Source organism: Tenrec ecaudatus, chromosome 1, assembly GCF_050624435.1.
Source record: "Tenrec ecaudatus isolate mTenEca1 chromosome 1, mTenEca1.hap1, whole genome shotgun sequence".
Lineage (NCBI taxonomy): Eukaryota > Metazoa > Chordata > Mammalia > Afrosoricida > Tenrecidae > Tenrec > Tenrec ecaudatus.
In genome coordinates, this window is record NC_134530.1 from 116,760,101 (window position 1) to 116,783,936 (window position 23,836).

The 23,836-nt window shown below is 40.8% G+C and overlaps 1 long non-coding RNA gene across 1 annotated transcript in view; it reads right to left on the bottom strand.

The window, feature by feature from the left end:
- LOC142456701 (uncharacterized) overlaps positions 1–22,530 on the bottom strand; it is a 44,207-nt gene extending 21,677 nt beyond the window's left edge. The window contains exon 1 of the long non-coding RNA XR_012786088.1: positions 21,574–22,530. This is a non-coding gene — a long non-coding RNA (uncharacterized LOC142456701). The remainder of the gene's footprint in view (positions 1–21,573) is intronic.
- Positions 22,531–23,836: the final 1,306 nt, after the last annotated feature.

Genomic DNA, 23,836 nt, shown 5'->3' on the forward strand with positions numbered 1-23,836 from the left:
GCAGAGGAGAGAGACTAAATGTTTGGGCAAAATGTAATTGTTGAGACACTTCTGAACAGGCTTGGGAGACAGCCTTCAGAGGGTGTGTAAGAATGTGCTTTGGGGGGACAGGCCCCATCGAATCTCAACGCCAGGCATTTGTGCAGATCAACCAGTGTGAAGGGGCTGGGAAATCCTGGGTTGGTTGGCATTCCAAGGGGAAAAATATTCAGTATCTTTCCAAATCTGTGTGACAATGTCATGAGCAGCTCACTACCGGGAGGTCTTTATCAGCTCAACAGGGCTGCAAAATTCATAGCCCAAGAATGCGGGCTGGAGAGGCACTCCCAGCCACAGCTGCTACCTGAACACCCAGGACTGGCTCGGAACCAAGGAGACAAGCTGAAACCCGGAGCCCCAGCGACGAATGGCAATGTTACAGCCGCTTAATCCTGAAATGAAAAGTAATTGCTTCTGGCTTCAAGAATAAAGGAAAAATAAGATCAGCCGTGGTGAATTACCTTCCCTGCTTCCACCCACAAACAACCATGGTATAGACCAGGTTCTGAAACCTGCTTGGCACTGGAAAATGTGAGAAAATAGATGTTTTCTGTCAATATAATTGTCAACGATCCAGGAGTAGTGATATATAAGGGCACTTCGATGCAAATACATTTTGATTAACATGATCAAATCAAATGTGTTTACTTTCCTCTATAAGGTATGACACCTAAAATTTAACTTACTTTGGATATAATTTTAGAAAGGCAGTCTTCAAAATAGCTGCGGCTTTTTATTTTGAAGCATTTCTGACCGGAAATTTCAGCCATAGCTTCTCGAGCTCTTTTTCTGCACAGACAAACTGCAAATGGAGAAATATGGAAGAAAGGGGGGTGGTTGTGAAAGACATGTCAATGCTTCTAATGTTTCCTGTGATGGAATTGGCCTGTCTACAGAAAACAGTATAGATCTACATATCACAAAGGAACAGCTGCTCTTTTAAAAGATCATCTGGAGGATCTACAGATGACTTTAACCCATAACTGAAATAAGTGATATTTGTGTGTTTGTTCCTTACCTCTCAAGGGGTTTCAGGATTACAAACGCCAGCAGATGCTCTGTAAACAGAGTCTCTGTTTTCCTTGAGAGCAAGGAAGCAGTGACACAGTAAAAGCAGAACAGGAATAAGAACAAGCAAACCTCATCTTTGAGGTTTCAATGTCAACTGATATGTGTTCATTAAAAAAATTTGGAAGAAGTCTCCCAACAATGCAGAGAAACTAATGAAAGTATATGTTGTCTCCATGAACTCAAGTTACTTTGCTTCCTGTCAGGTTAAGCCATGTAAAATTGCCTACACAAATAGCAATTTCACATGGCTTAACCTGATACCACAAGCCTTCAGAGGCACGGCTTCAAGCAATAATAACCAGTTAGAAACAACGCCTAGTGTGTTTTCCTGCCATCATTCTGAACAAGCTCTGATCATACAAGAAATTTAAAAATTGAGACACGCTATTTCTTGCAGGCAATAACATTGAGGATATTCCTTATAGAGAGCAAAGGCTATTTAACAATACTACTCTCAGCTGGCATTTCTGCCTCCTTAATTCAAAACAAAATCCAATTCTTATACAAGGAGTTTTTTAGGATGCCACCCCTGTTAGGATGATTTTTCCTAGCAGAATAAATAGCACCAGGACTCTGAGAATTTCAGTCAGAACAACTTTGCCTGCTTCCTCATGAGTTCAAGCCAATGGACAACTAGAAGGCTTGTCGAGGACCCAATAACTTAATGCACAGAAATCGAAACCATGAGGGTTGGTTTTAGTCAAAGATACCATACGACTGTGAAGAGTAATAAGAACGAGTGCAGGTGATTCACTGTGCTCTCTACTGGCACAGGTAGTCCCTGATTAGCTGCATGCTTGCGTTACCATGAACCTCTATGTTTTCTTTCTACATCTTACTGTTAGCAATGGGTGCAACATACCGTGATGTCGCACTGACCTTGTTGACATTATCATTCTCAGATGCTCACTCAGAGCTGTTCACAGATTACAGTTTCAAAGATAGTTGTAATAAAATGCAACAATATGGGCAAACTAAAAACTCTTGAATTTATGTCAGAAATGAAGACATGGACCTTGTTGTTGGTAGGTGTCATTGAGTGGCCTCTGACTAGTAGCAACCCTGAACAGAATACTGTGTCAACCTCATGATTCCGAACCCTTAGCTGAAGCCACAGAAACCATCTACTTTGTTAAGGATCTTTCTCTTTTTTTGCTGACCCTCTACTTTTCTAAGCATCAAGGACTTCTCCAGGGACTGGTCTATCCAGATAACATGTTCAAATATGTGAGATGAAATGTTGGCATCCACACATGAAGGAGCCTTCTCACTGTAATTCATCCACACAGATTTGTTCCTTCTGTGGCCGTCCATAGTGCACTCAATATTCCTTGTTAACACCCTAACCCCATGTATCAATATTCTTCCGTCTTAATCACTGTCAAACTTTTGAACACATATGAGGAAATTAAAAGTACTCAGGTGTGGGTCAGGAAAATTATAGTACTTACAGTGACATCTTCACTCTTCACTTTAAAAAGTGGGATTATTTTTTCTTTCTTAAAAAGTTTTTTACAGCAGATTTCCCCAATGCAATCTATGGGTTGATTTCTTGACTGCTTGTGGTAGTTACATAATCTGGTGACAATTTGAGACTATTAAGAGTGAATGGGTAGAGTTTAGCCTGTCAATCAGGTTGCAGTTTGAGGACCTCATTTGGAGGCCCTACAGAGATAAATAGCTCTCTGGAGGCCAGGCCCACACTCTCTGCTACATTCCTATTGACAAGCCACATAGAGGTACGTTGACAGAGACAGAGCCCTGGAACTGGATGAGCCACGAGAAGACCCCTGCCAGCGCTGAGATGCTTCCACCACCACTGGATCCACAAAACTTTCTACCTACTGACCTGCTATCTTCCTGCATTCAGTATCATTGTATGTGTTGCATGAGAATGAAGATGAATTTATAGATTGGTATTGGATATAGGGGCTAAAATCAGACTTATGGACTTGATCTGGACTGGGCTAGAATGTTATCTCAATATTCAATTGTTCTTGCATATAAAGTCTTTGTTATACACACATGAGTCAACCTGGATTAGTTTCTCTAGTCAACCCAGACTAATACAGTGCTACTTACATAGCCATTGAGTGTGGATCCAAGTAAGATGGAATCATTCACAGCTTCAATATTTTCTCCATTTATCATGAACTACCTGCCTATATACATGGACAGTGACCTTGAGACCCATAATATTTCAGAGATAAATGACTATGGTATTTTGTAACACTTTTCAAATTTTAAAGCAAAAGGACACTCCTTTTTGGCAGAAAATTACACCATTTTCAATAGTTATCACAAAAAAAAAAACAACCAACTAAGCAAATGTGGTAAAGAAAGATGATGGTACCCAGCTATCAAAAGATATAATGACTGGGGTCTTAAAGCCTTGAAGATGAACAAGCAGCCATCTAGCTGAGAAGCTACAAAGCCCACATGGAAGAAGCACACCAGCCTGTGCGATCATGAGGTGTCGAAGGGATCAGGTATCAGGCATTAAAGATCCAGAACAAAAAATCATATCATTGTGAATGAGGGGGAGTGTGGAGTGGAGACCCAAAGCCCATCTATAGGCAACTGGACACCCCCTTATAGAAGGGCCGGGCGGAAGAGATGAGCCAGTCAGGGTGCAGTAGTATAGCACTGATGAAACATACAACTTTCTTCTATTTCTTTAATGCTTACCCTGCCCCCCAATATCACAACCCAATTCTACCTTACAAATCTGGCTAGACCAGGGGATGTACACTGGTACAGATAAGAGCTGAAAACACAGGGAATCCAGGAGAGATAAACCCCTCAGAATCAATAATGAGAGTAGCGATACCAGGAGGGGAAGGGGAAGGTGGGGTAGAAAGAGGGAACCGATCACAAGGATCTACATATAACCCCCTTCCTGGGGGTCAGACAACAGAAAAGTGGGTGAAGGGAAACATCGGACAGTGTAAGACATGAAAAAATATTTATAAATTATCAAGGGTAGGAGGGAGAGAGGGAGGGTGGAAATGAGGAGCTGATACCAAAGACTCAAGTGGAAAGAAAATGTTTTGAGAATGATGATGGCAACAGGTGTACAAGTGTGCTTGACACAGCGGATGGATGCATGGATTGTGATGAGTTGTACGAGTCCCCAGTAAAATGATTTTTTTTAAAACGAAATGCTTAATAATAAATATAACCAGAGATACAAAAGACCTGTACAAAGAAAACTAAAAACTCTTTTTAAAAAATGTACAGAATGGAAGAGCATCCCATGCTCATGTATAGAAAGACTTAACATTGTTTAAAATGTCACTATTATCCCAGGAAATTTATAGATAAGATATGATCATGACCCAAATTTGATTCTCATCCTTTAGAGATGAAAAACTAACCACCAACATTATATGGAAAGGAATAAGACCTTTGATAAACAAAACACTACTAAAGAGAAACAATTGAGGAAAACTCATATTCCTGATCTCAGAATCTGCTACAGAACCATGGTTATCAAAACAGCCTGATGCTAATTAAAAAGTGGACAAAGGACATGAATAGACAATTCACCAGGAAGGACATTATAATGGCTAACAAACAAATGAGTAAATACTCACAATCTCTAGCCATCTGGGAGATGCAAATGAACAACAATGAAATAACACTTTACACTGACAACAACAACCCAATTTACAAACAAACAAATAAACAACAACAAAACCACAAACAACAACAAAGACAGAGAGCAACAAATGCTGGAGAGAGCGAGGAGAGATTTTAACACTTATACACTGCTTCTGGGCTTATAAATATGTACAACTATTGTGGAAAGCAATGTGGTGATACCCAAACCAACCGGGAATAGAAATACCATATGGTCCAATACCTTTGTTGATCATATTACCCCAAAGAAGTAAGAACTAAACATGAACAGACATATGATCTCCCATGTTCATTTGCAGTACACTTCACAATAGTAAGAAACAGCCCAAAATCCCACCAGTAGAAGAACGGATAAAGAAACACTGGGACATATACATAATGGAATATTATGCACCCCTGAAAAACAACAATGACACCACGAAACACCTCTAACATGAATGGACCTGGAGACCATTTTACTGAGTGAAGTTAGTAAATCAAATATTGTGAGTCCACTCCCATCAGGATAGACACCAAGATGAAAGCAGATTTCTGCTCTCAGGTCATGTGCTCTCATACTTCAGTCTCACAAGCAGCAAGGGAGAGAACCTGCCTAGTGTCTACGAACCATATATTTCTCTCTAGATAGATAGACAGATATCTTAAAAACCACTTTGACAGAGGAGACCTCAGCTCAGCTGGGGTCAGTTTCTCAAAATGGGAGGAGAGGAAGAAGACCATTCAGTTTCTGCTATGCAACATTGTGTTAAGATCACCCAAATCCACAGACATTTCTCCCAGAGTGAATAGCGATTCTTTCTGGAAATTCAAGTCAAGACAGGGGAACCGGGTATGTATGTCTCAAAGAAGGCAATTACATCTCTGTTGATGGGTAGACCAGGTGAAGCAGTCTCCTGTCAGGAAAAAAATGCGCAACAATACTTATACCAAACCCAAGGAGAGAACACATCTGGAGCAATGCCTTCTGTAACTTCTGATGCCACGGATTAGGCTGGGAGGCACGGACCTGTCTTTGTGAATGAGCGCTATTGAAAGCTGTGCCTTGCAATTAACCCTTGTTCATGTAAATCGTTTCTTAAGCATTCGAGCTGTACAAGACAGCCATTCATGTGTGGCAGTCTGAAAAGCTGGCCTATCTGGGTATAATTTACTTTTCTCAACAGTGTTTTAAATTCTATACCATTGGCTAAATGAATGATAATAGCAACATAATCATGGTATGAGCTAAAGAAATGATTTAGAATGTTCTCTATCATAAAATTATAAGTATGGTTCCAAAGTGAATCAGAGGCATATATAACCATAGATATATGAATGCATTAATTCTAGCACGAATCTATGATAAACTAGTTCTTATAACATGACCTACTTGATACTCATGCTCATGAGGTGATCACTGAAGATACAGGTGCTAGAGCAAAGTGTGGTGAAGAAAACAGATGGTGCCTGGCTGGCTAAAATAATAACATCTGGGGTCTTAAAGTCTTGTCTTCAAGCAAGCAGCTATCTAAGTGAAGCATAACGTAAGTCCATATGGAAGTAGCACATCAACCTGTGTGGTCCAGGGATTGTAAATAATGAAATTCTAATTCAAAGGAGGGAATGATACCAGAGCTTACGTTGTGAACACCTGGTTTTCAGAAGGCAATGGGTGACACAGGAAATCTTAAAACCATTAGCAGGGTCCCCACATGGATTCTGTCTCCAATAAGTCCCCTGTGACCACAGTCCAGGAATATGAATATCCTTGCGACCAGACAGGACTGAAAGTTGATTATGGCTTAGCATTTGATCTCTTTTGTCCATTTCAAAGTTGTTTTAGTTTTTAATATTTTCTGCTTTCTTTTTGATTGAGATTTTTGTTTTATTTTGCCATTATTATTTTTTATTTGTTGCTTGTTTGTGATTTTTATGATTTTCTGTATATGAAATCCAGGATAGGTAAATTTATAAAGATAGTAACAGGGTTAATAATTACCTATGGGCATTATGGGGAAGTTGGGTAAAATGGGGAGCTAAGAACAGTGAATATGAAAGAGAAGAAACTGTTCTGAAATTGATTGCTGTGATGACTGAACTACTCTTATGGATATGACTAAACTATTAAAATGTGCGGTATGTGATTTATATGCCAACATAACTATTAAATATTTGGGAAAATTCCATTATCTTTTCATTACATTTTCCCATCAGTTTTTGAAGCTCCCTTGTATCTCACACCATATTTAAAAAAAATGAATTCAAGATAGATCTAAATATAAAACCTAAACTATGAAGAAAAACAGGGATAAATTTTAGGATCCTGGATGGCTTAAATAGACTAAGCAGCACAACTAAAAGGGCACACACAGCCAAAAACAAGGTAGACAAAAGGAGACCCGGGGGAGCTGTCAAGGAGTGCTCGTGACACATTAGACTGCGAACCAGAAAGGCAGCAGTTCGAAGCCACTGGTCAATCCCCAGGAGAATGAGAAGGTTTTCTACGCCCATCAAGAGTTATCATCTCAGAAATACATGGAGGCAGTTCAGTCTTGTCTTAAGCATTACTATGTGTCAGAATTGACTCGATAGCAGTGAACTTGATTCTTTGATTTTGTGGAGGTGACAGGTAAGTGTTGGGTTGTTAATTATAAGCTCAATGGTTCAAACCCACTGAGTTGCTCTTGGGGAGAAATTTGAGGCTGTATTCTCTCAAAAAGGTTTAGTAAGCCTCTGAAACCTCCTCAATATAGGTTCACTAGAATTTGGAATTGACCCAATGGCGATGAGTTTTTTGGGGTTTTTTTTTTGCACATCAAAAGAATTTTCCAAAAGAGTAAAAAGAGAAACAATTGACAATGACACATCAGACAATGGACTAATCCCTCAAATATTTATAGAAACTTCAACACTGCAACAACAATACCAAATAACGCAATTTTAACAATGAGCTAAATAGTTTTAAAAAACATGAAGAAAGACTCGTGGTCATTAATTATTAGAAAGATGTAAATCAAAATAATAATGTGATATAATCTCACTCCAGCATTAGTAAAGTTCAAAAGATCAGAAACCATCAAATACTGGTAAGGGTATAGAAAGACTGGACCCTCATACATTGCTGGTAGGATTTCAAAATAGTACAACCACTGCTGAAAGCTGTTTATCACTTCCTTAAAAAGTTGGAAATATAAATACCATAGGATACATTAATCCCCTATTAGGTATATAACTTATAGAAATAAGAGATGTTAAAAGAATAAATATATGCACACCCATGGTGTTTGTAGTGCTGTTCACAATAGCAAAGAATTGGAAGTGGTCTAAATGCCCTGCAGTAGAAAATGACTATGTAAAGTATGGTACATCTACAACGGAATACTATACAACATTAAGGAATCATGAGGAATCTACAAAAGACGCCATAACATAGATGAACCTGGAGTTGAGTGAAATTAGCCAGTCACAAGAGGAAAGATATTGTATGAGATCACTATTTTAAAAAGTTAAGAAAATATTTTCACACAAAAATGGGGAAAACAACATTAATGGTTACCAGAAGTGGGAGAAAACAGGAGGGTAGATTATTTACCAGAGGAAAGACACATATTCACTTGGGTTAGGAAAAGGCAATATGCCATAATGGGAGGTCAGCAAAAAATGATGAAGGCAAAGGAGAAGAGTTAAAGGCAATATAGGTAAATACTATTATATGTGCAATCCTGTAATAGCAATAACCTATGACTGACTACATAGACAAGTGTGCTGAACAAGTGTAGAAAGGAGAATAGGACTAAATTGCAAATATGTAAAGACTTGACGCATGCTATAAATTTATACAGAAACACTGTAGAATATATAGGGACAAAGTTATGGAAGTTCTTAGCTATAACCAAAATCAAGAGCTTGTGTGCTTGGGAGCTCAGGACCGTAGTCTTCAGGGACATCAAGGGCAATTGTCACAATATAGTCCAAGAAAATGTTTTTCATTCTACTTTGATGACTAGTGTCTGGTCTTAAAAGTTCATAAGCAGCCACCTAAGGTGTCCCCTGTCTGGAGAAAAAGAAAAGTGAAGAAAATAAAAGATGTGTAGAAAAAGAAATTAGTCCAAAGAACCAATTGATTCTGTGAATTTCAGTATCCGTAACTCTGAGACCAGAAGAACTAGATTTTGCCTGAGTTAGTTTATTGTGCCAACCTGGCCAATAAACACATGTGGGATTAATTGAAGGGAGGAGGAATAAATGGCTTGGTGAGCCTCATCTTTCGAGTTCTCGGGTCCCTTGTTTTGTGATGGCCGGACCAGGGTGCAGCTGCCTTAGCAGTTCCCAGCTTCAGCTTGCAAGACTGACTTTCTGCAAGACGTCCCCAAGGAGAAGCCACATGGACCTACCCCGATGCTTCCCTGGGTGCTGGAGCAGCCGTGTGGAGACCCCTACCAGTGCTGAGATGTTTATTTATTCACTGACTCGGCTTTCCTCCTGCAGTTGGCATCATTGTGTCTGTTTTGTGAGAAGGAGGAGGACTTTGTGGATTGGTGTTGGACATATAGGTTAATGGATTAATGTTGGACTTGTGGGCTTGGGTTGCACTGGGTTAGGATGTTTGCTTGATATACACTTAACCTTCACATAAAATTCTCTCTTATACATCAGTTTCTGTGGATTTGTTTCTCTAAAGTACCTAGACTAATACAGTGCCTGAGTATCACTACCAACTGCTCTTTGTAAGCACATTAAAAGGTCCTGGATAGATTGGGGGAAATGTGGAACAAAACTCAATCATTAAAACACACACACACACACACACACACACACACACACACACACACACAGCACAGCCAAGCAAACAGTTCTACTTGTCAGATAAAGAATAGTGGAACCCCTGAGGCTGTGGCTCTTACTCCCCTTCAGGTCTGCAAATGAACTCACCCTGTGATCCAAGTATCAGTCATATGATAGATCTATAAGGTGACTGTGACTCTAGGAAGGGTTTCACTCTTTAGAATAAACAACCATTGAAAACCAAAGGGTCGCATTAGCCAAGGACAAAGCGCAAAGGATTAGGAAAGAAGGAGGATGGAATCAGGAGACAGAGGGTGGAGGGAGCATAGGTAATGTTTACCTTGTGGGGTTTGCACTCAGTGAAACGAAGCAAAATGTGTATGAGTTGTTGAATGGAAAAGTGATTTGCTCTGTAAGTCTTCAAACAGTTCCCCAGGAAAAGTTTAAACAAAACAAGCGGCCATTTATGCACAGACAGTCTGCCGTTCTATGCCAAACAATGGTGCGACTATTGAGAAAGCCACAGTTTTCTTTCCCACACCGACTACGAGTATGATTTAGATTTAGGAAAGTGTCCATCACTATTATAAAGGAGCCTTTAAGTTTAATTTTTCTTTAAAATCATTTCATTGGGAGCTCTTTTAGATATCATAACTTTTTATAGTTCAGTCACAGTACTGTACAATTGCTGCCGCAGTCAGTTTGCAAACTCTTTCTTCTTGAATTCCCTGATATCAGCTTCCCTTTATCCCCTTGCTCTCCCACCTTTTCACATGCGCCCACCCCTGAACCCTTATTTTATTGCCACATCTTACATCCAATGCATCCATCCACATTCAATTCTGTTGTTATCTCCCCTCAGCGGAGCTGTACAGGCATCAAAGCTGTCAGAGCCCCTTCCTCCCCTAGCCCCACTTCCCATTCCTTCAGGGAACCATTACTCCTGTATTGTTTCTGAAGGGTTATCTGTCTTGGCTTACATGCATCGAATGATCTTAATTATACAAATGAACATATGCAAATCTAACATGATTAGTGAGGTAAAACAAATCAAACCCATAATAGTCAGAGGAGGAAGTATTATAGAACCAGAGGATAGTTATGTGGTTCATCAGTGCTATACCATACCCTGGATGTATCATACCTACCAGGTGGCCCTTCTGAGAAGGACTGTCCAATTATCTTGCAGGTGGGTTTGGGTCTCCACTACATTCCCACCCCTTCACATCGATTTAGTTGTTTGTTTAGTTGCTTAGTTGATTTTGAACTTCTGATACCTTTCCCTGCCAACACCTCACTATCACACAGCCTGTTATGCTTCTTCCATGTGGGCTTTGTTGCTCCTGAGCTAGATGGCTGCTTGTCTAATGCAAGCCTTTTAGACCCCAGATGCTATATCTTGTGAAAGCCGGGCACCATCAGCTATCTTCACCACATTTGCTTATGCACCCATTTGTCTTCAGCAATCGAGTCAGGAAGATATCATACAATGCCACATTATTAGAACAAACCATTCTTGTACTGGGGTAAGATTTAAGGAGAGGCCGAAAGACCATCTGCTTCCTTATTGTATTTGCATTTATATACATATATAAACACATACATCTATATTTGGATATTTATATGTTTACATATATGCATATATACATATTTTCTTTCTTTTTCCCTCTTTTTCTTTTTTATTTCCTCCTGCCCCCTTATCATGTTCACCCATTATCCGTCTCTCAGTAATTCCTCTCAGATACAACGATGTTGACCAAACGTGACCAGAAGAGCTACGTCCTCTTTACCATCAATTTTCAAGCTCTTACTCTTCCCCTGTACCCATCATTATTGGCTCACCACTCTCCTCCCCTCCCATGCCCCTCAGGAACCATCCGTCCAGTCTCTGTAGGACTACCTACCCTGTCTATCTTGTATAGATAAGCACACACAAAGAGAGAGAGTGAGAGAGCAAAGAACGTGCAAGTAGTCACACATCTGTCAGGGACCCTGACACAGAGCAGGTGAATGGTTCTCTGTTAAACAGCAAGAAGGACATGTGATAAACCATCATTTCAGTAGTTTTCTAATCTTACAAAATGCAGCAATGCCCCCCAAAATACAGATTTAAGATTTGCTTATGCACCCATTTTTCACAGGAGGGCATTCAAAAAGTTAATAGCAAAAATGGAATTAAAACATAATGATAGGTAGGGATATAGCTCTATGTACATATATTTATATGATAAGTATTAAGGTAACAGATGGACATTAGGTCTCTACTCAAGTACTCCCTCAAAGCAGGAACACTTTGTTCTCATAACTCGGCATTCTGTGATACTCACCAATTGCTGAAGACAAAATGGGTGCATAAGCAAATGTGATGAAGAAAGCTGATGGTGCCTGACTATTAGAAAATATAGCATGTGGGGTCCTAAAGGCTTGAAACTAAACAAACATCTAGCAGGGAAGCAACAAAGCTCACATGGATGAAGCACACCAGCCTGTGTGATCATGAGGTGCAAAGATCAGGTATCAGGCACCAGAAGATGGAAAATAAAGAATCATATCGATGTGAATGAGGGGGATCAGAGTGAAGACCCAAAGCCTATCTGTAGACAATTGGGCACCCCTTCACAGAAGAGTCACAAGGAAGGGACAAGTCAGACAGAGTGCAGTGTAGCAGCAACTAAACACACAACATTCCTGTAGTTCTTTAGTGCTTTCCACCCCCACCCCCACCCCCACCCCCAATCATGACCCCACTTCCACCTTACGACTCCGCTACACTGGAGCATGGACACTGGTGTAGGTAAGAGCTCTTGGCACACGAACTCCAGGAAAGATAAAACCATTCAGGAACAATAAAGGGAGGAGAGATACCATAGGGTAGGGGGAAGGTGGGAGACAACGGGAGAAAAGAGGAACCAATCACAATGACAGACATATACCACCACCACCCCGAGGTGGACAAACAACAGAAAAGTGGGTGAAGGGAGGCAAAGGGTGGTGTAAGATATGAAAATAATAATAATTTTGTAATTTATCAAGGGTTCATGAGGGTGGGAGGGAGGCAGAGTGAGGAAAAAAGAGGAGCTGATACCAAGGGCTCAGTATAAAGAAAACATTTTGAAAATGATGATGGCAACAAATGTATAAATGTGCTTGATATAATTATTGTATGGATTGTTATAAGAGCTGTAAGAGCCCCCAATAAAATGATTTATAATTTTTTTGAAAAAAAGAAAACAGGGGGGAAAACATAATGGACTTTTTCCAAAAATGTTTTGAAGCCACTTTGCATATTTTAATGGAGATATACTGTAATCGCAAACATTTAAATGATTAAGAAGAGGGTACTTCTGGTATGTTTTTGAATACCGTTTTAACCCCAAATATGGTACTTTCAGATTTACGGCAATTTCAAATCTCTATAAAAATGTAGTCTTTCCTGTGACATGCCAGATATTATTAAATCATCAGTGACACATTTTCTTTAAACAACCTTATTTCTATGTCAGATGACTTTGAGAGAAAGCAAGGGCTTTCTTCCCTCACAAATCTCCATTAAAGATCACGTCTTAAGATTTGATACTGATTTCCTAAGCTACAACTAAAATTAATGACAATCTAATATAATTATCAACACCTGGCTAGGTGAACTAACTACCATGTGCTCTACAACTCTCTCTCTCTCTCTCTCTCTCTCTCTGTAGATAGATAGATATAGATATACACATCTATAGAAAGTCATCACCATTCGTCTGTCCATTGATCATACTGTGGTGGCTTGCATGTAGCATGAAGCTATGCCACTGGTATTTCATACATCAGCAGGGTCACTCAAAGTGAATCAGTTTCAGTAGAGCTTCTAGACTAACAACACACTTTGAAGAAAGAATAAGTGGTCTGCTTCTGAGGCATTAGCCACTGAAAACTCTATGACCAGCAGTAGAACACTGTCAGATGCTGACGTTTTCCTTAATAGCAAAGAAAGCACTGCCCAACATGTTGCCCAAAGCTAAGCCCCGCAAGTTGATAAGAACTCAAATATATAACTAACTAAGAGCTGCTTTCTCAAGAACAGATTTAATGGATTACAATGAATATCGGATACTTTGTGGGATGGCATCAACAGCATCACACATAAAGAAAGCAAAATGTCATTAAAATACAGAACAGAGAAAAAAACTAATGCATATGTCAGAAGAGACTCTGAAACTTGCTCTTAATCAAAAAGTAGCAAAGGCAATGGAAGAAATAATGAAGCTAAAAGGCTGAAGGGAAAATTTCAAATGGCAGTTCAAGAAGACAAAGTATCATAATAAAATGCTCTTAGAACTTAGGGGGAAAAGGAAGAACGTATTCAACAAAGAACAAACTGGAAGAACTAAAGGGGAAAATTCAAGAAAAAGTTCATGTTGCAATATTGAAAGCCTCTAAGGGCATAATATTGCATAATGCTGGAAGCATCTAAAGAAGTTGAGAATAGTACGCAGAATCTAGTTGCGAATACTGTATCCTTTCACCAAATTTGTTTAATCTGTATCTTGAGCAAATAATCAGAGAAACTGGACTATATGAAGGAGGATTTGGCATCAGGATTGGAGGAAGCTTTAGTAACAATCTTCGACATGGAAGTGACATAGCCTTGCTTGCTGAAAGTGAGGAGGACTTGAAGCAATTGCAGATGAAGATCAAGGATTGCAGACTTCAATATGGATTACAACTCAATGTAAAGAAAACCAAAATCCTCAAAATTCATCCAATCGTTAGCATCATGATAAATGGAGAAAAAGATGAATTTGTCAAGGACTTTTTTTTTTACTTGGATCCGCAACCAATGTTCATGGAAGCAGCAGTCAAGAGATCAAAGGACATATTGCATGGGATAAATCTGCTGCACAAGACCTCTTTAGAGTATTGAATATCACGGATGAAACTTTGAGGATTAAGGTGTGCCTGACCCAAGCCATGACATTTTCCATTGCATCACATACATGTGAAAGTTGGACACTAAATAACAAAAATTGAAGAAGAATCGATGCATTTGAATTGTGGTCCTGGAGAAGAATATGGGCCATGAACTGCTAAAAGCTCCATGGGCCGCTAAAAGGACAAACCGATATGTCGTGGAAGAAGTATGGCCAGAGTGCTCCTTGAGGCAAGGATGACCCGACCTTGTATCACATACTTTGGACGTGTTGGTAGGAGAAGCCAGTCCTTGGCGAAGGACATAGTGCTTGGAAGAGTAGACCAGGCAGCAAAACAGAGCAAGGTCCTCAAGGAGATGGATTGACACAGAGGCTGTAACAATGGGCTTAAGCACAAGAATAATTATGAGGATGGCACATGTCTGGATAGTGTTTTGTTCTGTTGTGTTAGTGTTGTTGTGCGCCTTAATGGCACCCAACTACAAAGTTCTAGAATACAAAAATAACTTGTCCATTTCAAGAGGAAACATATGATAAAGAATCAATTGTACCAAAGGAGGAAGTCCAAGCTACGCTGAAGGCCACAAAGTCCCAGGAACTATTGGAACACCAATTGAAATATTTCAATAAGTTGATGAAGCACTGGAAGCACTCACTCATCTATGGTAAGCAATCTGGAAGACAGATTTCAGATTCAGATTTGTACCCATCGCGGAAAGGTGACCACATGTAATGTGCATATTGTAGAACAAGATCGTTGCTATTACATGCAAGTAAACTTTTGCTGAAGATTGTTCAGCAATGGTTGCAGCAGCACATTGGCAGGGGGCGTCCCGAGATTCAGGTCAGATTCAGAGATGTAGAACAAGGGACATCATTAAGAAGCAGTTGTTCTAACAGAACAAGTTAATACAGCATGGTTTAACATCAGAAAAGAAGTATGTCACGGTTGTGTCCTCTCACCATACTTATTCAATCTGTATGCTAAGCAACTCATTAGTGAAACTGGACTGCATGAAGAAGAGTGCAGTACCAGCATTGGAGGAAGGTTTAGTAACAACTTTCGATATGCAAATGACACACCCTTATTTGCTGAAAGTGAGGAGAACGTGAAGCACTTGCTGATGAAGAGCAAAGATTGTAGCCTTCCTTGAAGGTAAACACGCAGCCATCTAGCTCAGAAGCAACAAAGCCCACATGGAAGAAGCGCACCAGCCTGTGTGATCACGAGATGCCGAAGGGATGAGATATCAGGCATCATCAGAACAACAACAAAAAATCTTACCATAGTGAATGAGGGACGTAGTGCAGAGTGGAGACCCAAAGCCCATTTGTAGGCCACTGGAGATCCCCTTGCAGAGGGGTCTCAGGGAGGAGATGAGCCAGTCAGGGTGCGATTTATCAACGATGAAAAATACAGCTTTCCTCTAGTTCCTAAATGCTTCCTCCCCTCCCCCACCCCCATCATGATCTGAATTCTCCCTTGCAAGTCTGCCTAGACCAGAGAATGTACACTGGCACAGATAGGAACTGGAAACTCAGGGAATCCAGGGAGGGTGGGTTGGAAAGGGGGAACCCATTATAAGGATCTACATGTGACTTCCTCCCTGGGGGACGGACAACAGAAAAGTGGGTGAAGGGAGACGTCGGACAGGGCAAGATATGACAAAATAATAATTTATAAGTTATCAAGGGTTCATGAGGGATTGGGGAGTGAGAGGGAGGGGAAAAATGAGGAACTGATGCCAGGTGGAAAGCAAATGTTTTGAGAATGATGAGGGCAATGAATGTACAAATGTGCTTTACACAATTGATGTATGTATGGACTGTGATAAGAGTTGTATGAGCCCCTAATAAAACGATTAAAAAAGGATTGTAGCCTTCAATATGGATTATGACTCAATATTTTCACAACTAGACCACTAGGTAACATCACGATAAACTGAGAAAAGTTTAGAGTTGTCAATGATTTCATCTCTCTTGGACCCCAAATCAATGGTCAAGCCAAGAGATAAAATGATACATTGTATTAGGTCAAGAGATAAAATGATACATTGTGTTAGGTCAACCTGGTGCACATTGTCTCTTTAAAGTTTTGAAAAACAAGGCTGTTACTTTGAGGACTAAGGTGTGTCTGACCTAAGTAGTTTCAAGCACTTCATATGCATGCGGAAATTGGATATTGAATGAAGAAGAATCGATGCATTTTAATTATGGTGCTGTTGAAAAGTACTGAAAATACCTCAGGCTGTCAAAAGAGCAAACCAATCTGTCTCAGAAGAGGTACAGCCAGAATGCTCCGTAGAGGTAAAGATGGCACTGCTTCATCTCATGGACTTTGGACATGTTGTCAGAAGAGACTCGCGCCTGGGGATGGATACTAAGCTTGGTAACGTAGCGGGGCACTGAAAAAGAGGAAGGTCCTCAACAAACTGGATTGACAGAGCAGCAGCAACCTAATGCTTGAATGTAGAACACGGGTGGGGATGGCTCAGGACTGGGCAGTGCTTCACTCTATGAGAGCTGACTTAGCGGCACCTACCACCACCACCACCACCACCACCACCACCACCACCACCACCACCACCACCACCTCCACCACCACCACCCACCACCACCACCACCACCACCACCACCTCCACCACCACCACCACCACCACCACCACCTCCACCATCACCACCACCACTACCACCTCCACCACTACCTCCACCACCACCACCTCCACCACCACCACCACCACCTCCACCACCACCACCACCACCACCACCACCACCTCCACCACCACCACCACCACCACCACCACCACCACCACCACCACCTCCACCATCACCACCACCACCACCACCTCCACCACCACCATCACCACCACCACCACCACCACCACCACCACCACCACCACCACCACCTCCACCATCACCACCACCACCACCACCTCCACCACCACCATCACCACCACCACCACCACCACCACCACCACCACCTCCACCATCACCACCACCACCACCACCTCCACCACCACCATCACCACCACCACCACCACCACCACCACCACCACCACCACCTCCACCATCACCACCACCACCACCACCTCCACCACCACCATCACCACCACCACCACCACCACCACCACCTCCACCACCACCACCACCACCACGAACAATCGCAACCACTAAATAGCCTGCTCTCCTTCTCTGTCCTTCGATGTAAACTTCAAGGGGAGTTAAGGCATAGCCATTAGGTCAGGGCTCCCAGAGAGGTTTTCTTCTCCCCTAAAGCATTGAAGTTGTGGAAATCCACAGGGGCACTTCTACCCTGTCCCCAAAGGTCACCGTGAGTTGGCTTTGACTCGATGGTTGTGCATTTCGTTTTTCATTAACTGAGAGGTTGTTGCATGACTGAGCAACATTTTGTTCTGTTGTGCATATGGGTCGGAACAACCGGGTGACAATACCCACCAACGGGCTGCAAAAGACTCCAGTGCCTTCATTTGGAAAATACAGCAAACAGAGTAAACTGAAAGTGGTTTTCAGGATTGCTATACCATATACTTCCAAAAAATTCTTTAAAAGACAATAGACAATTTAAAGGAAAAAAACCAAACAAACCCAAACTAACAGCACCTTGTTGGTTACCAAGCAGAAAAATGACACATGATAACACTAGTGGGAAGGTTAAGTGGCAGAACGTGAAGTATACTTTATGTTTTTTAAAAACAGTTTTATTGACATATAGTTCATATACCATACAATTTAATAGTTCAATTATATCTATCATCACAATTTTATAAAAACTTCTTTCTTCCCCCCCAGATCAATTTGTCAGGACATAATCTAGGCATCACACCATTCAATAGTTCAATGAAGGAGTGTTTTACCATCGCTACCGTAATCATTGTCAAGGCATTTTCTCCCTTCTTGTACTCCTTGATGTCAGTTCCCTATTACTCCCTCCCCTGCCACGCCCCTTATTCTAGTTCTTATCTTTACAGATGCACCGTACTTTAGTTTATATACTATAAACGTAGTGATCTCAAAGGAACTCACAGCTCTCATAAGCGGTAGTTCTAGATCAATCACTAAGTATTAAGCAAAGATGTTCCACTTTTAAATCAATCCAAATCAAATCCGCTGCCATCAAACCCAATGTGAGATTTTATCAACGGTTAATGTTTATGGGAGCAGAAAACCTCATCTTTCTCCGGTGGAGCAACTGGTGTATTTAAACCACCAACCTTGTGGTTCACAGCCCAAAGCTTATGAGTCAGCATTGATGCCATGGCTGTAAGTGAGTGAGTACAGGTAAAATGGAACACTTCAACCTTGTCAACAAATTCAAATGAAGTATGGAAAGGATTGGGGGAGTGTACAGAAGAACACAAGGGACAAAACAAACAAACGACAGAAAACAAGTAATGAGACGGTAGATGCTAACCAATGACATCAATAATTATATTGCATGCCCTTGGACTACAGATTCCAGTTAAAAGACAGAGAACCAAATGTACACAGCTAATATGACAGACATAGCTAATATGACAGACACAATAAGTTAAAAGTAAAAGAGGGGAAAAGACATCTTTCTCTTTTCCACCCTTCTACTAAAACCCCATTGCGATCACTGCGGTAGCTCTTATTGAGCATGTTCCATATGTGATTCATGTGCACACTAAATGTTGAAAATGCAGAAAGCTTCATCTAGAGTGGCTTGCTGGTGTTGGTTCTAACTCATGCGGCCCCATGTATGCAGAGTAGACTCACTCTGTGGGATTTTCTTGGCCACTGTAAGGGAGAAATATGAGATGTTCAGCTTCCGTAAATACTTGCAGTCTCAGAAACTCAAAGGACGATTCTCATCTATACTTTAGGGTCATTATAAGTCAAAATTGATTCAATGGCAGTGAGTGTTTTGAGGGTGCCCTACTTCTTTCTTTTTTATTAAATAATTTTATTGGGGGCTCGCACAACTCTTATCACATCCATTGTATGTCAAACACATTTGTATGTATGTCTATACACATCCATACATACACATTTGTATGTATGTCTATACACATTGTATGTCTATACACATCCATTGTATGTCAAACACATTTGTACATCCATTGCCCTCATCATTCTCAAAACATTTGGTCTCCACCTAAACCCCTGGCATCAGCTCCTCATTTTTCCCCTCCCTCCCTGCTCCCTCTCCCTCATGAACCCTAGATAATTTATAAATTATTATTATGTTGTCATATCTTACACTGTCCGACATCTCCCTTCACCCACTTTTCTGTTGTCCATTCCCCAAGGAGGAGGTTATATGTAGATCCTTGTAATCAGTTTCCCCCTTTCTACCCCACCTTCCCTCCACCCTCCTGGTATCGCCACTCACACCACTGGTCTTGAAGGGATCATCCACCCTGATTCCCTGTGTTTCCAGTTCCTATCTGTACCAATGTACACCCTCTGGTCTAGCCAGATTTGTAAGGTAGAATTGGGATCGTGATAGTGGGAGGAGGAAGCATTTAGGAAGTAGAGGAAAGTTGTATGTTTCATCATTGTTACACTGCACCCTGACTGGCTGGTCTCCTCCCCATGACCCTTCTGTAAGGGGAAGTCCAGTTGCCTAACTCCAATCTGCACGCTCCCTCTTTCTGGTGTGCTTCTTCGATGTGAGCTTTGTTGCTTCTGAGTTTGCTTGCCTTCAAGCCTTTAGGACCCTAGATGCTGTGTCTTTTGCTAGCCAGAAGGTGCCTATTGCTAGTGTATTCCTTTATGCATCTTCACTGAATACCCGGGAGGGAGCATAGGGGTTCTCTAATCAGGAGATGTCTGCATCTCCGGTCATGTACACCTTCTAGAATATGCATTCAACTCTCAGCTCCCAGCAGCTATTCCTTACTACGATTAGGACGGACAATTTAGAATTTGACTAAAGAGTTAAGGCTACATCCGTGCCGATTTCTAGACTTCCTTTTCTGGGCAGTGCTTGTCTCTTCTGTACCTGCATTAAAAATAAAACAACCTCAGCAGCCCTGAAGTCTGGTTCCTGGTTTCTTGGTTTAGCAGGCTACCATTTTCTATTTTCTACTGGGGCTTCATTTTCCCAAGCCCCCCAGAGGTAAACAGGGTGAGTAGTGAGGCCTAAAGGAGCCCTGGAGGTGCAGTGGGTTGTGTGGAGGGGTGCTAACTAGAAAGTCGGCAGTTTGAAATCACCAGCTGCTTCTTAGGAAAAAGATGAGGTAGTCTACAGTAGAAAAAGTTGCAGGGAAGTTTTACCGTGTTGTACACATTCACTAGCAGTCAGAATGGATGCAATAGCAGTAAGTTTGGTTTGGGGTTTGGAATGAGGCATAGCTCACAAGTCTCCTTTTTTTCCGCAGGGATTATTGTCCAACACCTTTGCTTTCCAATGTCTAGCAACACTTGATTCATATCCGTCGTCCAGGTTTATAGCTGTTTATCACAAGGAGATTTATCCAATAGGAATGATTTCTTCATAGAAAATCATCTCGTTATGTTTGTTTTTCAAAATACTTTTATTGGGACATAATCCACATATCATGTGATCCAAGAGTTCAACCATATGAAGAGATGTTGTACAATCATTACCACAATCAATTTTAGAACATTTTCTTCTTACTCACTTCCCGGAAACCTTCCTTGCCATACCCCCAAGAAACCGTTAATCCAGTAATCACTATAGATTTCCCCATCCTGGATGTCTACTAAAAAAATTACAAAAACAAAAAAGCTAATAAGAATTACAAAATAAAATAGGAAAAAATTCAATAGAAAAGAAGGCAGAAAATTAAAACTAGACCTACTTTTAAATGGGTCAAAAGGGAGATCAAATGATAAGGTGTTAAACGTTAACCAAATTCCATCTGCCATAATCCAAATTCCAATGAACTCAGCATGACAGGAATGCTATATCCCAGGTCAATGTTCAGAGGGAATTCCCTGGAGGCTTAAGCCACATGTATTTCTCCTTCACATATTTTTAAAAAATGGACACCATTTTTAAATGAATCAAAAGAGGGATCAAAGTAGATGCTATATTTGAACCTAACTATATTTCCTGTAGTTGTTTCTACAATACTCTCTGACTGATAACAAGGCTATCCACGCCTCTCAGTTATTGTTAGAGAGAACTCACCGGAGACTTCATCTATGTGTGGACTCTGCGCACGGTCTTTGGGCTTCCACTGCCTTTCAGAGCCTTCTGCAAACGGCGTGTTCACAATTTAAGCTCTAGTATAATTTCCTCCTTTGGATTTGGATTATATCATTTACAGTCCTTGGATCACACAGGCTAGTGTGCTTCTTCCATGTGGACTTAGTGGACGCTTCGCTTAGATGGCTTCTTGTTTGAATACAAACCTTTAAGACCCCAGATGCTATTCTTTCTGATAGCCTGGCACCATCCCTTCTTCCTTCACCACAGTTTGTTATAGCCCCCATATCTTCAGTGATCTCTTCATGAGGGTGAGTATAAGCAGGGCCAGTCCATAAGAACTAGTTGTTCTTAGATTGGGTCTAGAATTAAGTGCAAGTCCAAGACACATTGGGTGTTTTGATCATCATTTCTTCCGTAACATTCTCCCTTACTTTTACTTCTGAAAGTCTTCGCATTCCTCCTAAATTTCTGATTACACTTCCTCTATCTCCTCCTTCTCTTTCTGCTCTTATCTGATGTATTTTCTCCACAAGAATCTGATACTCTGTCCAGTCTCATAGTTTCACAATGATTTCTATGATGCAAAAATCCTTATCTCTAGACCAGAACTATTTCCCAAGTTCCTCCCCATAGTTCCAAACATAGACTTGAACAGCATGCTTAAATGAACACCATACTACGTATGCTCAAATAGAGCATTTTTCTCTCTTCCATTTCTTTTTTTGGGGGGGGGCAATATACTTCATATTTTATAGAGAACATTCACATAGATTGCCTCATTTATTTTTTTAAAATCATTTTATTGGGGGCTCGTACAATTCTTATCATAATCCATGCATCCATCCATTGTGTCAAGAACATATGTACATTTGTTGCCATCATCATTCTCAAAACATGTGCCTTCTACTTGAGCCTTTAATATCTGCTGCTCATTTTCCCCCTCCATGCCCACTTCCCCCTACCTCATGAACCTTTCATCATTCATAAATTATTATTATTTTGTCATATATTAATTACACTGTCTGACATCTCTCCCCGCCTTCTCTGCTGTCCCTCCCCCAGGGAGGAGGCTATACGTAGATTCTTGTAATCAGGTCCCCCTTTCTACCTTACATTCTCTCCACCCTCCAGGCATCGCCACTCTCACCACTGGTCCTAGAGGAGTCATCTGTCCTGGATTCCCTGTGTTTCCAGTTGCTATCTGTACCAATGTACATCCTCTGGTCTAGCCAGATTTGTAAGGCTGAATTGGGTTCATGATAGTGGGGGGAGGAAGTATTTAAGAACTAGAGGAAAGTTACTTATTCCTATACATATTTGATTCCTTGTTTCAGTGAAAGCCATCAGACCCCTCGACCATTTATTCATAACTATGCCTTTTGAGTCCATATTTAGCATGTATCTTTCCTTGATCTACTCTGAACTTATCCACATTTGGATTTTTATTAATTCTCAGTTAGACAATCATAAGAGTCTCCTAACTGATTTGCCTATTTCTATCTCATTCTAGACAACCCTTCCTGCAGGTCATTCCAGTAATGTCTATTCCTTGAGTTCTTGTTATTTGGTCTGTTTTGTTAATTGTTGCATTCCTAGAATCTCGAACAGTGTCTTGTATACAGGGGTCAACCTAACAGATTGTTGAATCACTGATTATTTCACGACTTCCAAGTGCTTCAGGACAATTTTTTGTCTTGTTGTAAATATATATTTTGGGTTTCTAAAAGTTCATGGAAAAACTCCATTATCTTTCCAGGACCTTTTATCTTTCATGAACTTTTTGAAGTCCTTCATGTATGTGTGTACATATAAGCAACAACCACATTTGTTGACTGAATACCATGTATTCTGCTAGATAGCTTACACGCATTGTCTTCCTTATTCTTTGAGAATGCCACTGAAAGAAAAACTCCAAATTATGGGGTGGGGTGGGCAGGGGGGAGCTTCTGGCTGAAATAAATATGAGAGGTTCTTCAAAGGCTCATGGAAGATTGAAGGAAAGGAAATGGAACATTCCATGAAGTTTTTGAAGATCTCTCATATATGTTCAATTGCTGGAATTCCAGTCTCCTGAACCCTTTCTCTCAGCTAGCAGAGTTTGAGGGATCAAATTCTCTCTTTTCACCCAGTGTGCCTGCTGGGAGGCCATCCACATATTGCGCCTTTTTGCAATATTATTATTGTGATGCCTGCTCTTCAGCCTATCACTGCCAGTACCTCTGCCATCATCTCCTTCGTGCTA